General features: G+C 39.8%; 1 protein-coding gene across 1 annotated transcript in view; it reads left to right on the top strand.

Moving 5' to 3' along the window:
- The first annotated feature begins 3,566 nt into the window (after window positions 1-3,566).
- LOC122814517 (BICD family-like cargo adapter 2) overlaps window positions 3,567-16,007 on the top strand; it is a 121,460-nt gene continuing 109,019 nt past the window's right edge. Inside the window, exon 1 of the mRNA XM_044087091.1 lies at window positions 3,567-4,407. The gene's annotated coding sequence lies outside the window, so the exon portion shown is untranslated. The remainder of the gene's footprint in view (window positions 4,408-16,007) is intronic.

Raw genomic sequence — 16,007 nt, 5'->3', positions numbered from 1 at the left:
TCTGCAACTGGATCCTTGACTTTCTGACCGACAGGCCCCAAACTATTCGAGTTGGCAAGAACCACTCATGATGCATCACTTTGAACACAGGGGTCCCACAGGGTTGCATACTAAGTCCACTTCTACTGACCCATGACTGCTCTGCAAAACATTAGACAAATCACATCATCAAGTTTGCCAATGATACCACCGTGATCGGCCTTATTGGTAATGATGACGACAGGACATACAGACAGGAAGTGAACCAACACACCAGATGGTGCCCTGACAACAACCTAGCACTAAATGCTGACAAAACAAAAGAAATCATTATTGACTTCAGGAGGAAGCAAGGGTCCCACGCACCCATCACCATCAGTAGTACGGTAGTGGAAAGGGTAAAAAACACCAAATTCCTAGAGGTGCACATCTCAGATGACCTAAGCTGGGCAAAAAACACCTCCAGCCTTGTAAACAGAGCCCAACAATGTCTCCACTTCCTCCAGAGACTACACAGAGCAAACCTCCTCTGTCACATTCTCATAACCTTCTACAGGGCTATGATCGAAAGCAGACAGACTAACAACATCACAGTCTGGCATGGAAACTGCTCATATGCAGATTGCAAAAAAATTAGAAAAAGTTGTAAAACAGGCCAGGAAAATCACAGGATCAAACCCCCAGTACTCTTGCAGATGCTATAGCAGGATTGTGAAACTAATATGGGGACAAGTATCATCCCACACAAGGACTGTTCCACCTCCTGTCTTCATGGAAATGATACAGAAGCATCAGTTGTAGAACATCAAGATTCAGGAATAGTTTCTTTCCACAAACGATCAGACTGTTGAACAACTAACCTTAACAAGGTCAACACTTTCTCAGTTCATGAGAACACCATAAGTGCAATATGATTGCCTTTAGTGTTGTAAAATTAAATTATTCTATTTATCTAAGTTATGCAATCTGAACTAAATTATTACTTGCACAAGTATGGGAACTGTGAATTATGCTATGCTGCTATCCTATCTTAAAAAAATGTGGTAGGTAAGTTATCTATGTGTGTATTTATATCTGTACTGCCTAAAATTACTTCCATTATATGCTTCCTTCACCCTCTTGTGAAAACTGTTTTCAATGCACATGAGCCTGAAGCAATGACATTTCATCCAGTGATACACTGTATTTGTTGGTCTGAATGACAATGTTTATTTTGACTTTGACTTTGAACTATCAAATCTGCTGGGCATTGCCTGTACTCATACAAGGTTGCTAAGGCCTGGAACTCCTTACCTGTATCCATCAGGTCTCTACCCTCCCTCCCATCTTCGAAAACCCCTCTGAAAGACTTCCTAGCCAAAAGCTGGCTCTGTTCTTGCTCAAAACCAGGTTAAACTATATCCCTAAATGTGAACGCGTACCTTTTCATTCCTTGTACCTCCTTACTCGCCCTTCTTCACTTATGTCCTTACTGCTATCTAATTCTCTTCCCTGGCTTTCTCTCTAAATATATCATAAGCCTGTTTTTCCCTCACCTCATATTGCAATTCCTATTTCTATTAGACTAACTTGCCTTTAGTTTCTCTACAAACTGCCTAAAGTTTCTCTAAATATTAAATGATTGTCATATACCTTGTGTCGATTCTTAACCGATGTTTTTATATAATGTCTAATTTGTTATCATTATTTAAACTGTAGGTGTTTTTGTTTTATCTTTGACAATTGTAAAATTATTGTTCTTAAAATGTTCTGTAGTAATTTGAAACTTTTCTCCTCAAGCCTCTGCTGAAAATAGGCTCCTATCCAGTTGGACTTATCCAATAATCAAACGCCAATAAGTAAATAAATAAGAAAAAATAAAAAAGTAAAAGATTTCCAGAGATGCATTGACACTGATTTTGGAATGTCTTTATAGAAACATTTGTCAAAGAGAGGGTAGCCAGAAATAATAATAATAATAGATAATAGTAGCAGTAAATCAGAAAGAAATGTCCAATGCTTAATGTTGAGATATGACAAGATATGTAATTCTAGTTAACCAATTGAGAGAACAGATGCTTGGCAGAATATATGAAGCGTATCTTGGAATAGTGAAATGTAAGTAAAGAGCAAGCAAGGTAGTGGGGCTCTTTTAATAAAGACAACGTTGACAAGCAATATTGCAAACAAACAGTAAATTTATTGGAGTAGATAGCGAACAACAGACATATTTCATTTATCACTGTTTTTTTTAATATCCTGTCATAGTTTATCATTTTTATAGTCTCTGTGACTAGTTCTGCTTAATATGTTACATATTTAGCCATGTGTTTATGTCAATCATTTTATTCAGATAAAATAATAAGAAATTTAAAACATGAATTACAGAACATGTAACAGAAATTTTAAAAGGAAACATTAACACTGCTTTAGCCGAACATATAAAGCTGGCTGGTAAAGGGCATTTTATTTTTTTATTCATTTGTTAACCAAGTGAGCCAGCTGGACAGAACTACCCATTTCAGGGTGACATTAGATCACTCTTTGGTTAAGGGACTTGCTCAGCGTCACAAACTTGGTAAATGGAGGTGAAAGGAATCAAACCCTGTACTCTGGACTACAAGAAGTGAGCCATCAATAGCACACAACCTTAATTCATTTAAAGTAAATACAGAAAGGAGAGAATGTTGCTTTTGCTTGAAAAACAATTGCAGAATATCAGGTTCTTGTTGATCTGAATTGGAAGTTTACCACTTTTTCCCTAGTGAAAAGCAACATCAGTTAATTTAATGAACCACATTTTGTGTGACTAGTATTTTCAACATTTGACTTTTAAAATGTGCACTTAAAAATGTATATAGAATATTATTATCTCAGAAAGGATACCAATCCCATGAGGTGTGTGAAATATACAGTAAGTAAAAAAACACACTGGAGGCATGGAAAAGTTATGTTTTTAAGAACTGCTTCACAAAAACATTTGAATTTCAATGTATTTATAGTGCAAAATGATATACTAGACAGAGGCATTTTTATTTTTCTAAACTGTGTATCATCAGAAGTTTAATCTCAGCAAAGGTTGTACTTTTTTCTTAGGTTTTACTTAATGTCATGTATTTAGTCTTGTTTTGTTCTATTAAAACACACCAAAGCATAACAGCAGACTCATCTTAATGAATGGAAATTAAATTTAACAAGTGTCAGAATAACTCTCACATATTTAGTAAAATGAAGAGAAATACTGATACTTTAAGTATATTCCTCCTTGACATTTTACGATCTGAACTCATTCTGTAATCACCTGACGTAGCATGACAGACATCTAATCATTTTCTCCCACATTTCCTGTGTTCACACTGTGATTGTATTACTGTTGTACTGATGGGCTGTGTATATGCAGCCCTGCACTGTCTCCCACCAGGACCACCTGGTTACTACATGTAGTGCAGTAATTCATTTTTGAATCACCATAAATCAGGGTTATGCCCTTCAGTGCCCACCAGGTGGTGCTGATATAATTATTAACCTTTCTGCTGTCTTTGGTGTGAATTATGGAAACTTTCACAGCCCCTCCTATGCTGATGTCACAGTTACACCTGCAGAGCTTTTGTAGGAGACTCTTTACAACGGTTCCTGAAAGTTTACTGGTGTGGCTGCTTTCAGGAAGGGAGACAGAAACCAAAACAGGGGTACAAGGAAAGAGACAAACAAGGAAGAACAAGAACCCCCCCCCCCCACTACAATAATGAAGACGAGATCATACAGGCAACAAGGTCTGTAGTCATTTAAGAAACAGGATGCTGAAATAAAACCTTCAAAAATAATAACCCATTATGCAACTGATCTGACAAGCAGCAAGATTTCAAAAAATCTGCATGACACTGCCACTTATGGGATGGAAAATATTCACCATGCAGCACTTCAAAACAAAACAGTTTTCCATATAAATATCTTAAAAAGACTGAAAGGGGAAAATACACTGATAAAGAAATGTAAAAGAAGTTCAGAAAAGCTCTTGGCACCATAGCATACCAAAGAAATGATGTCGAAAGCATGTCCAGAAAGAAGTAAAGTTATAAGAAAAAAGTGGGGCACATTATTATAAAATGCTGTTTTGTTAAAAGGAAGATACAAACTTTTTCATTCACTGGCCTGAAACTGTCTCTGGTAAAAGAGAAGTGAGCAAACTGCTTCTTCTACAGTCATAACAGTGGTGCCTTTTTTCTAAACTCTTCTGCTCCGTAGAATTTGGCCGTCGACTTAAAATACTTGAAGAGAGCTAACCTACCTCCGGATACTTACTGTAGCTAGACTCCCTTCTAGCCTCTCTGCTGTGTTGTTTACCTGTTGTTGCTACTTACAAGTGCGGGACAGGAAACAAACGTACCCCCTGTGATTCTGTTGTGCTTCTTTCTTCACGTCTAACAGGTGGAAGAATAACTGAGTGAGGTGAGTTGTAACTGATACTTGCAAACTCCTTTTAGCATGTTTAGATTGTTTAGATTGTTTACATTGTTTAGATTGGGGGCATTTCTAAGTGAGTACAGCTTCAGTTGAACTTTGATGTGTCTCTGGTATATGCAGGTGTGTGTCTGTGTGTGTGTGTGTGTGTCTGTGTGTGTGCGTGTGTGCGTGTGTGCGTGCGTGTGTGTGTGTGTGTGTGTGTGTGTGTGTGTGTGGTGTCCTATTACTTGACTATTTCTCCCCAGTTACCACAACTGCTGTTCAACCCTGTCAGTGTGCATACTATTTTATTATTTTTGCTATTTTATTGTTTTCACTATTTTATTATTTTGTTCTTTACTGCTACAATGATTACACATATTTGGATTTAATTTAAAATTTTTATTTCAAATGTTAAAGCACAAACACTGATAGCCGTAAACAGTACAGTCTCACAACGAAAACAGACTTAGCATTAACAGTAAACGTCTCTGCCCTTGAAACTCGCATCCATTGAAATGGTTTTGAAACCCAGATTCAAAGAAAATGCATCTGCACAGTGGAGGATTAAGTTTACCTTTGGGCTATTTTCAAATCATGGCTCCTTGCACATAGTTTTACAAACATACATGCATGCATGCATGTGTTCTTTGATTCACCTTCCTGATTGTATTAAATTGTATTAAATTATATTCTTTGCATAATAGTGCACCACTTGTTAGAGTGTGTTTTAAATTTGCAGTTTTGAATATTTTTCCAGTAAACAATGAAACAAAATGTATGAACCAATAATGACAAAACTACCCATTTCAGAACATTTCAAGCATTAAAGGTCACTTGAACTTCTGTCATTACAATCCAGCAATATTGGTCAGTATGCACAATCTCTGCAGAAGTAAAAGTCATCTGAGTAATTCCACATTAAAGAGCTCTGAAACTAATGAAGAGGTTGCTGTTGGCATTATATATTCAGTGTTTCATGTACAAATGCAGTGCCTGCTGCCCTTGAAGAATAAATTGTCTATGTTACATTAAAAAAAAAGTTAATAAGCTGGTAATATTCCATTAGGGAATGGCTGGCAAACCAACAAGTTCATAGTTACTAGTCATCTCATCAAAAGGAGGACACATTCAGGAGTGCAGCACCCCCCCCCCCCCCAAAAGACACTGCAGTACCAGCACTCCATGAGTATAAATGTAAATGTGAGAGAAAAACCCACAACCTTCTGCACCGCAGGCAAGTATGCTACCAGGTTTGCTACTAACACTGTTTTCAAATTCTCTAGCAGAAACACTGACTGCCATTTGCTAAAGAACATAGTTGCACATTGAAAACAGACTTAGGATGAGAAGCAGTAAACTTCTCACTGAAACTCATAATCTTTGAAAATGCAATCAAACTCAATATCCTTGGTGAGTTGGTGTACAGGATTCAGATTCCTGTCTCCTGTTACCAAGGTATAGGGTTTGAGTAAGTTAATTGACTAACCTGCTGTCCTTAGCTACTGCATTACACACACACACACACACACACACACACACACACACACACACACACACACGCGCGCGCGCACAGCCTTAAGAATGTTTTTAATTCAACTTACAAATGAAAAAATGACTAAGCTACAAGTTAAATTCTGTGCGTTTCTCTCATGTGGCACATGCTTACATTACATTCGTGTTGAAGCATGTGTCATATTAAAGATGCATGAACAGATGCAGAGTGTGTGTGCACATTCTTAAAATAAAAAATGTTGATGTTATGAAGAAATGTTTTATTTTATTTATTTATTTTTTTTTATGAATCCAAAAGTCTTCCTGCCCCCACACCCTCCGGGCCCTAGGCAACTGTCTAGGTCACCTAGTGCTGGATGTGGTCCTGGGTGCAGCTAAAAATGTTAACAGTTCAGAATGTCAACAGTCAGAACTGCAGTATTAAAAAATCTACAGTTCAGAATGTAGACAGCAAAAAATGACACTACTTCACAATGTAAACAGAAGTAAGTGGGTTGGTGTAATGGGAGAGAGTGTTTTGACAAGTGTTAGTGGGTCAGGGTTAGAGTAAGGGCAATAACTTTCATGTTGTGGATGCTTTCTGGTGTGGGTTTTTGTGTCTGGGCTTGTCTTGTGTAGTGATAGTGTTACAGAAAGGACTTCCCTAGGGTAACGTGCTAGGTTAGGATTAGGGATAGGACTAGGGTTAGCACTCATTAGTAAGGTGGGCATGGGGGCAAATCCAGTGACATTAGGGTTCGGGTTAGGCGCCCCTGCACCACCTTGCTAATGCATGTTAACCCTAACCCTGCCCAACCCTTACCCAACACCTTTCCTTAGAAAGAAACATTTCTATAACACTACCACTATTCAGACAAACCAGGTCATATGGTATTGCTATAGTATAGGAATTTTTGTTTGTATTATTTTTGTGTTTTAGGGTGAAAAATGACAATAGAAGTAGAATTTTTTTATTTATTTATTTTTTTTTACAATTTATTTCCTGTGGGTTTGAGTGTTTTTGGTGATATTTTGATTGACAGTATTTTAATGTGTCAACATTATGAACTGTCAGTCTTTTTGAGTCAACATTTTGAGTTTTTGCATTTTGATATGTCAATGTTTTTAACTGTAATTATCTATATATAGTTGTTACTGCAATGCAAAAGGCCACATAACCTAAATTGTCTAATTTGTCTCCTCTACCCTAACTGCCATTCTAGTCTTCATTGCTTCTGTTCTCATAGGTTCATAGGAGGTTACTAGGCTAATGGCCCTAGGGCCTTTACAAGCCTAGCCATGTTATACCCATGTTCCCTAACTAACCTTCATTAGATGGTCATTATTAGCAGAATAAGTCTATGATCAGCACCAATTGCCTGTGTCCATGAGGGACATAGGTGCCCCCCCTGGGGTGCTGGGGTGAATTTAAAGTCTCCCATCCAGTTGTCTGTGCTACCCTTGAATAAGGATATTGAGGAGCTCTGCTTCACATGAATTGGGAGTTGATTGCTGATGAGCGGTATTCTCTGGGCGACATATCAGTCTCTCCCACTACAGACTTCGATATCCCAAGCTTATATACATTGTCTTTCTTTCTAAATGTAAAGCAAGTTTTATAGTTAAATGTACATTGGCAGCAGTGTTATTTTATACGCTCACTTGACTGGTTTATGTACATTTGTCTTCTTAATGTCACACGTTCTTTGCATTTTATTCATTGTCACTTAGTGTTTTTGTTGTGTTATGTATTCTGTATGCGTGGTCATATTATTGACCCTGGCTGAGAGACTGAAATTATTCAGAACTGATTCGTGCTCTACCATGCTTAACAAATTCAGTAATACATACCTCTACCCTGCTTAACAAATGCAATAATATATATCTCTACCCTGCTTAACAAATTCAGTAATACATATCTCTACCCTGCTTAACTAATTCAATAATACATAGCTCTACCCTGCTTAACAAATTCAATAATACATAGCTCTACCCTGCTTAACAAATTCAATAATACATATATACGATTGTACGACAAGCGTTCAATTGAACTACCTGCTGCATTACCCACTCATAATCTATAACCGAACTTTCAGCCTCTGAGATCACACAATGTGAAAAAAGGAAACATGGCCTAACTTTGCTGTTAAGTGATCTCACTTTTAACATGGTCAAGAAGGAGGATGGTTGATTGACCATAAGCCATCAACCATGGAACGTATTATTATGGAACTTATAAATAAAGACATTGGCAACCTTCAAACACTGGACCCCACCCAGTTTGGGTTCGTGAAGGGTCGATCTTGTCTCTTGAACCTGATTGACTTCTTCGAATCAGTCTCCAGCGCTGTGGACGAGGGTAAGGCAGTCCACACAGCCTATCTGGACCTCGCCAAGGCCTTTGACACCATCCCCCACTCTGGAATCATCGATAAACTTACTAAGTTGGGCATTAATCCCTACATCACTCAATGGGTTGCCAACTGGCTTACTGACAGAACTCACACTGTAAAAGTAGCCGTCTCTAAATCCAGCTCCGGACAAGTGACAAGTGGAGTACCTCAGGGTTCAGTCCTGGGACCGCTCTTGTTTGACATCTACTTCTCTGAAGTACAGGCCAACACTAAGGAACTCTGCCTAGCAAAGTTGGCAGATGACTGCAAACTGGGAGCCATTATTGAATCCCCAAATGATGTAGATATTCTACAAAAGGGCCTTACAGAAAGAGATGCTAAGTGCCAGAAACATGGGCTCAAGCTCAAAGCCAAAAAATGTATAGGTATCCCCTTTGGGAAAAAAAACATGTACCCGTGAATTACCACATAGGTGGCAGTACACTAAACACTGAAAGTGTGATAAGAGACTTAGGGACACAGGTGGACAGTGGTCTCACCTTCGATAACCACATCGCCACAACAGTCAGGAAAACCTTCTATGTGGCACACCTCATCACTAAGGGCCTTTCATCCAGAAAAAAGGAGGTCATTGTCCCACTGTACTCATCCCTCATTAGACCCATTATAGAATACAATGCCCCATTTGGTATGTACCTCTCAAGACATCTGCAATAACTGGAAAGGCTGCAGAAATACCTCACTAAAAGAATTACAGGCCTAAAGCAGATGCCTTATGCTGACCGTCTAAAAAAAAAAACTACAGCTATACTCTGTCGCATATCTTCTACTCAGAGGCGATCTCTGCTTAACATATAAGGCCATGTCAAACCCTGAGCTATTAGACATGTTACACTTAAAGAAATCCCAGTCACTCAGAACCACACACTCTAGGGATCTAAACCTTGTCATCACAATGAACAAAACATGCTGGAGGGATAGGTTCCTGACCCAGAGACTCCCCATACTCTGGAATAGACTGCCCATACATGTCAAGAAGAGCACCTCCTTGGGCCTCTTCAAAAGGAACAACTGGATGGGAGATAGGAAATTCACATAATAAACAATACAACACAGTCGAAGCTGAAAACCAAATTGCGAACACACAAAGACACGGAAAACAGCAGAGATTGCAGGAAATAATCCTTTACTGTTTCTGGTACCTCGGCTTTTGCCTTCTCATGGAATACTTTGCATACAGAAGCAGCCTTATTTATACACCAACTTAATGATGCCTAATTAATCAATTATATAATTAAATATTTAAACAGATAAATATTAATTTGACATTTCAACCCCTTTACATTTCACAATTTTTAACATTTTTCCACATTCTTTAACAGTTTTTAAACATTTGTTAAACATTTTTTAATATATAATTAATTGTTAACTTCATTGACCCCAAACACATTATCAAAAAATACATCATAATTTCACCTAAAATGCTACTATGTCTATGATTCAAGATTCATGCCATTGGGATGACGAGTATTATAATTAATAATAAACTTGGACTTCAACAGGAAATTAACCCCAGAAATCACATCAGTCGTTGTGCTAGACAAGGGTTCCAGGGAAGTAAATAGTGTGGGAAGAAATATCCAGGGAATTATTATGGCTAGGCTTGTATAGGCCCTAGGGCTGATAGCCTAGTACCAACCTATGAACCATTTGTTCATTGATGAAGTGGCAGTCAACTAAGTATCCAGATTCAGATTCACACATATGCATGTGCACTGGTGCACACACACAAGCATACATACTCGCACAGTCACATGTGTGCACTGATATGCACACAAGGACATACACACATCCAAACACACACACACACACACACACACACACACACACACACACACACACACACACACACACACACACACACACACACATGTACAAGCCCATACATACACACATGCATACAAGGACACACACATAGAAACAAACATACACACAAATGGTTTCATCAGTCATACTCTTCCTGCAGACCTAACTTCAGAACCCTCTTTAGCCCTATTCAAAAAAAATCTTATTCAATACTTCAAAAAATGCTGACTATCCCCTTGTTCCACCCCTGACTAATCCCCCCCACTTCTACTGTGTACCCTTAGAAGACTCCCTGGCCTTTCTCATTAGTGTCTAGCCAAGTAAATCTGAACCAATTGTCTGAATAACAAGTACACAAATATAAACCTCAGAAATTCTGGACAGGAATAAACTGACTCCGCCACCCAGGACAAACCACCACCCCAAACCCATCTGCCACTAGTCAAAACCCCCCAGAAGACATTGCCAACTCCTTTAACACCTTCTTCACTGAAACCATCCAAATTTTAGCAAACCAACTCACACCCACTGCTTCTAATCCAGACATAACCAATTCCAAAGCCATAACTCCCTTCAGTCTCCAACCAGTCTCCACTCAACTCATTAAGACCCTACTTAGGAAACTAAGTCCCACCACCCTGGCTGCAGACCTCCTCCCAGCTGACTACTTACAAAAGACTGCAGATGCAATTGCATACCCCATCTCTGTCCTTATTAACCAAACCATATCAGAAGCCATCATGCCTGACATATGGAAAATCTCACGTCATACCTCTTCACAACAGGGGCAGTTCCACTGAACTGTCTAACTACAGGCCCATAGCTATTTTGTCACCACTAGCTAAGATCATGGAGAAGTGTGTGTTCATATTCAACTTATGAAATATCTCACACAGAACAAACTACAATCCAACTCACAACATGGCTTTAGGCCTAATCACAGCACCACAACAGCCCATCTCTCTTTCTCAAACACTATAAACCACAACCGTAACAATAACATACTGACCTCTGCTCTCTTCCTAGACCTATCCAAGGCTTTTGACATGGTGGATCACAAAATACTAATGAACAGCTTGCAGGCCTACAAGTTAAACAAACAGGCTCTCCAGTGGTTTTATTCCTACCTGCAAGGCAGGCAACAGGCAGTACTGTGGCAGGGTAAACTCTCCTCACACCTCCCCATCAACCTTGGAGTCCCCCAGGGCTCAATACTAGGTCCCCTTCTTTTCTCCATCTTTATAAATGAACTTAGCACAGTCATTCCAGAGGCTATGTGCATTCAATATGCAAATGACTCGACCTTGATCTGCTCTGCCACCACCCCAGCAAATCTTACCACAATAACCCAAAGCACCTTCAACAAGGTTGAAAAATGGCTCTTAAACCAACGTCTAATACTAAATCCCAACAAAACTAAGTTACTTCTCTTCACCCCAACATACAGGACCACCTCGTCACTGTTCAACATAACAGCTAATAATGGTACCATCATCTTCCCAGCAACCCAAACTAAACTGTTGGGTGTCACGATCGACAACAACCTCAGGTTTGATGTTCACATCAATCAAACTATAAAAACTATCAATAAAAAATTTGGTAGTCTCTATAGGATCAAATCTTTCCTCACCCCACAGGCTAGAATTGCAATTGCCCACTCCCATCTTCTATCTTCTTAATGCCTCCCCTCTCTTCTCCCACCTGAGCAAAACCGATCTTAATAAATTGTCATCATGTTACAACCACATTGCTAGATTTGCAACTGGCACACCCTACCGTACCCACCTCTGCCAGAACCTGAATCTCCTGGGCTGGCTGGAACTACCCCACCACCTACAGCTCAACCAGCTCAAATTTGCCCATAAAATGCTCCACCATCCGGACACTACTCCAGCCCTAAGAAACACAATCTGCCCCTACAGCAACAATCAAACCGTCCGCTCATCCACCAAACTCCTAGTACTTACGATCAAATCCAACCATGCTGCAGGTGACTTCCTCTTCGCCAATTCTATCAGTAAAAACTGGAACTCACTACCAGCTGACCTTACCTTAGAGTCTTCACCCAAGGATATTTAAATACAAACTTAAAAGCCACCTCAAATCACACTGGATATGTTCCTGTACCAACCCCGACTAGTACCCCACACATCCCTCCACCTCACTTTTAATAAATGCCCTTTTCCGTCCATCCCTCTTCATCTAACCAGGGAGATCCTTCACGATAGCTACTCAAGGTATTGTTTGTGTAAATGAAATATCTTAAACCCAAGGTAATATGTTATCAATACCAATTACTTGAATTGAAATGTATGCCTCAGGCCTCATGGATGGTTGTATTTACTATGTCTGCAATCAGCTTGTATGTCTGTAACCTCAGTTACTGGACTATGTATTTTTGTAATGCCTGTAACCTAAGTGCAATGTTCCTAGTATTTGTAATATGTATCTGTAATTTGGAGCTTTTCTCCCCGGGACACCGCTGAAAATGGACATGTATCCAGTCGGACCATCCCGGTTAACAAATGTAAAATAAATAAAATAAAATAAATGAGTAAGGACTAGTTCCTCTCCATCATCTTCTTTCAGCTGTTTCCATTAGGGGTCACCACAGCGGATCACCTGTTTCCATTTCTTCCTGTCCTCTGCATTTTTTTGTCCATGCCACTGTCTCCAACCCATATAACATAGCTGGTCTCACTACCCTCTTGTAGACATTCCCTTTCACTCTTACAGGTACTCGTCTGTCACAAATCACTCCTGACACTCTTCTCCACCCACTCCATCCTGCCTGTACTCTCTTCTTCACCTCTCTTCCACACTCACCGTTACTCTGAACTATTGACCCCAAGTATTTTAAACTCATGCACCTTCGCCACCTCTACTCCTTGCATCCTCACCATTCCTCTATCCTCCCTCTCATTCACACACATATATTCTGTCTTAGTCCTGCTGACCTTTATTCCTCATCTCTCTAGAGCATATCTCCATCTCTCCAGGGTCTCCTCCACCTGTTCCCTACTCTCACTACACATCACAATCTCATCTGCAAACATCATAGTCCACGGGGACTCCTGTCTGATCTCGTCTGTCAACCTGTCCATCACCATTGCAAATAAGAAAGGGCTCAGAGCTGATCCTTGATGTATCCCCACCTCCACCTTAAACGCATCCGTCACTCCCACCGCAGACCTCATCGCTGTCACACTACCCTCGTACATATCCTATATATCTTACATACTTCTCTGACACTCCTGACTTCCTCATACAATACCACAACTCCTCTCTAGGCACCCTGTCATATGCTTTCTCTAAGTCTACAAAAACACAATGCAACTCCTTCTGACATTCTCTGTACTTCTCCATCAACACTCTCAGAGCAAATATCGCATCTGTAGTGCTCTTTCCCGGCATGAAACCATACTGCTGATCACTAATCATCACGTCCCTTCTTAACCTAGCTTCCACTACTCTTTCCCATAACTTCATGCTGTGACTGATCAATTTAATCCCTCTGTAGTTACTACAGCTCTGCACATCACCCTTATTCTTAAAAATCGGTACCAAAACACTTTTTCTCCATTCCTCAGGCATCCTCTCACTTTCTAAGATTTCATTAAACAATCTGGTTAAAAACTCCACTACCATTTCACCTAAACACCTCCATGCTTCCACAGGTATGTCATCTGGGCCAACAGCCTTTCCATTCTTCATTCTCTTCATAGCCATCCTTACTTCCTCCTTGCTAATCCACTGCACTTCATGATTCACTGTCCGCACATCATCCAACCTTCTCTCCCTCTCATTCTCTTCATCCATCAGCCCCTCAAAGTACTCTTTCCATCTCCTCAACACACTCTCCTCGCTTGTGAGTATGTTTCCCTCATTATCCTTTATCACCTTTACCTGCCGCACATCTTTACTAGCTCGGTCCCTCTGTCTAGCCAATTGGTACAGGTCCTTTTCTCCCTCCTTAGTGTCCAACCTTTCATACAACTCTTCATATGCCTTATCCTTAGCCTTCGCCACCTCTCTCTTTGCCATGCACCTCATCTCCTTATACACCTGTCTACTTTCTTCATCTCTCTGACAATCCCACTTCTTCTTTGCCAACCTCTTTCTCTGTATACTGTCCTGTACTTCCTCATTCCACCACGTCTCCTTGTCATCCTTCCTCTGTCCAGATGTGATACCAAGCACCTTTCTAGCCGTCTCCCTTACTAGCTCTGCTGTAGTTACCCAGCTATTTGGTAACTCTTCACTGCCACCCAGTGCCTGTCTTAGCTTATCCCTGAACTCCACCTCACAATTACCCTTTTTCAATTTCCACCATTTGATCCTTGGTGCTTCCCTTACACTCATCCTCCTCTTCTTCATCACCAACGTTATCCTACCAACCACCATCCTATGCTGCCTAACTACACTTTCCCCTGCCACCACTTTACAGTCTCTAATCTCCTTCAGACTAGCCCTTCTACATAAGATATAATCCACCTGTGTGCATCTTCCTCCACTCTTGTATGTCACCCTATGCTCCTCCCTCTTGTTAAGATACGTATTCATCACAGCCATGGCCATCCTTTTCACAAAACCCACTACCATCTGACCTTCTGCATTCCTTTGTTTAACACCATACCTACCCATCACTTCCTCATCCCCTCTGTTCCCTTCACCAACATGCCCATTGAAATCTGCTCCAATCACCAGTCTCTCACCCTTGGGTACAGTCATCATCACTTCATCCAATTCACTCCAAAATTTTTCTGTCTCATCCATTGCACACCCAACTTGTGGAGCATATGCACTAACAACATTCATCATTACACCATCAATTTCCAGCTTCATAAACATCACTCTATCCGACACTCTTTTCACCTCCAAAACACTCTTAGCATACTGTTCCTTCAGGATAACTCATATGCCATTTCTCCTCCCATCCACACCATGGTAAAACAATTTGAACCCACCTCCGATACACCTACCCTTACTCCCCTTCCATCCGGTCTCTTGCACACACAATATACCAACCTTCCTTCTGTCCATCATATCAGCTAGCTCTCTCCCTATACCAGTCATACTGCCAACATTCAAAGTTCCGACCCTCACTACCACAGTCCTAGCCTTTCTCCTCTCTTCCTGCCTTCAGCCATGCCTTCCGCCTCTAAGATCCTATAATTGATATATAAATGTATAGGAATTGTTTAGTGCTGGAACTGGAACTAGGAAGAGAATTATATATATATATATATATATATATATATATATATATTTGAAAAGTTTTCATCTTGATTTGTTTTGAGAGTGATAATGTGTAGTATGTGAATTTGTATCCGTCTTTTGCATTGTAACTTGTACTATTTTGTTCTTTTCTGTCTTGCGTTCATCTGTATGGAGCTTTTCTCCCCAGGCCTCCGCTGAAAATGGACATATATCCAGTGGGACTATCCTGGTCAACATATGTAAAATAAAATAAATAAATAAATAACAATAAACTTAGCATTCAAGCTACACTCTAGAGCATCTTCCTAAATCAAAGAGTCGATATAACATGTTGGTGAAACAAAGCTTTGACGACATCTTGGCATCTCCTGTTCTCTAGTAATAACGCTTCTTTGTGCTCTATAAGTCTTCTCGTTATTACAATATAATTCACATTGTTTTAGCTTTTACTTTGAATCCATTAATACTTATTGTTTTACTGCTTTGTGTTGCCTTTTTATTTCTATGTTGTATTTAATGTAGCATTGAATAATTCTGTGTTATAATTACCTCTGAATATACATTACAAGCTCAAGTACTTTCCCAGTATATAAATAGACAAATGCACATAGGATGGGTGTCCTTTCTGTCCGTAGTCTCACTATAAGATCCACTTGAAAAACTGCTGTCTGA

The sequence above is a fragment of the Protopterus annectens genome, chromosome 10.part0, assembly GCF_019279795.1.
Source record: "Protopterus annectens isolate FY-2018-M chromosome 10.part0, PAN1.0, whole genome shotgun sequence".
Taxonomy (NCBI): domain Eukaryota; kingdom Metazoa; phylum Chordata; order Ceratodontiformes; family Protopteridae; genus Protopterus; species Protopterus annectens.
Note: the sequence above shows the minus strand (reverse complement) of the source record. Positions and strands in the feature narration are given on the sequence as shown.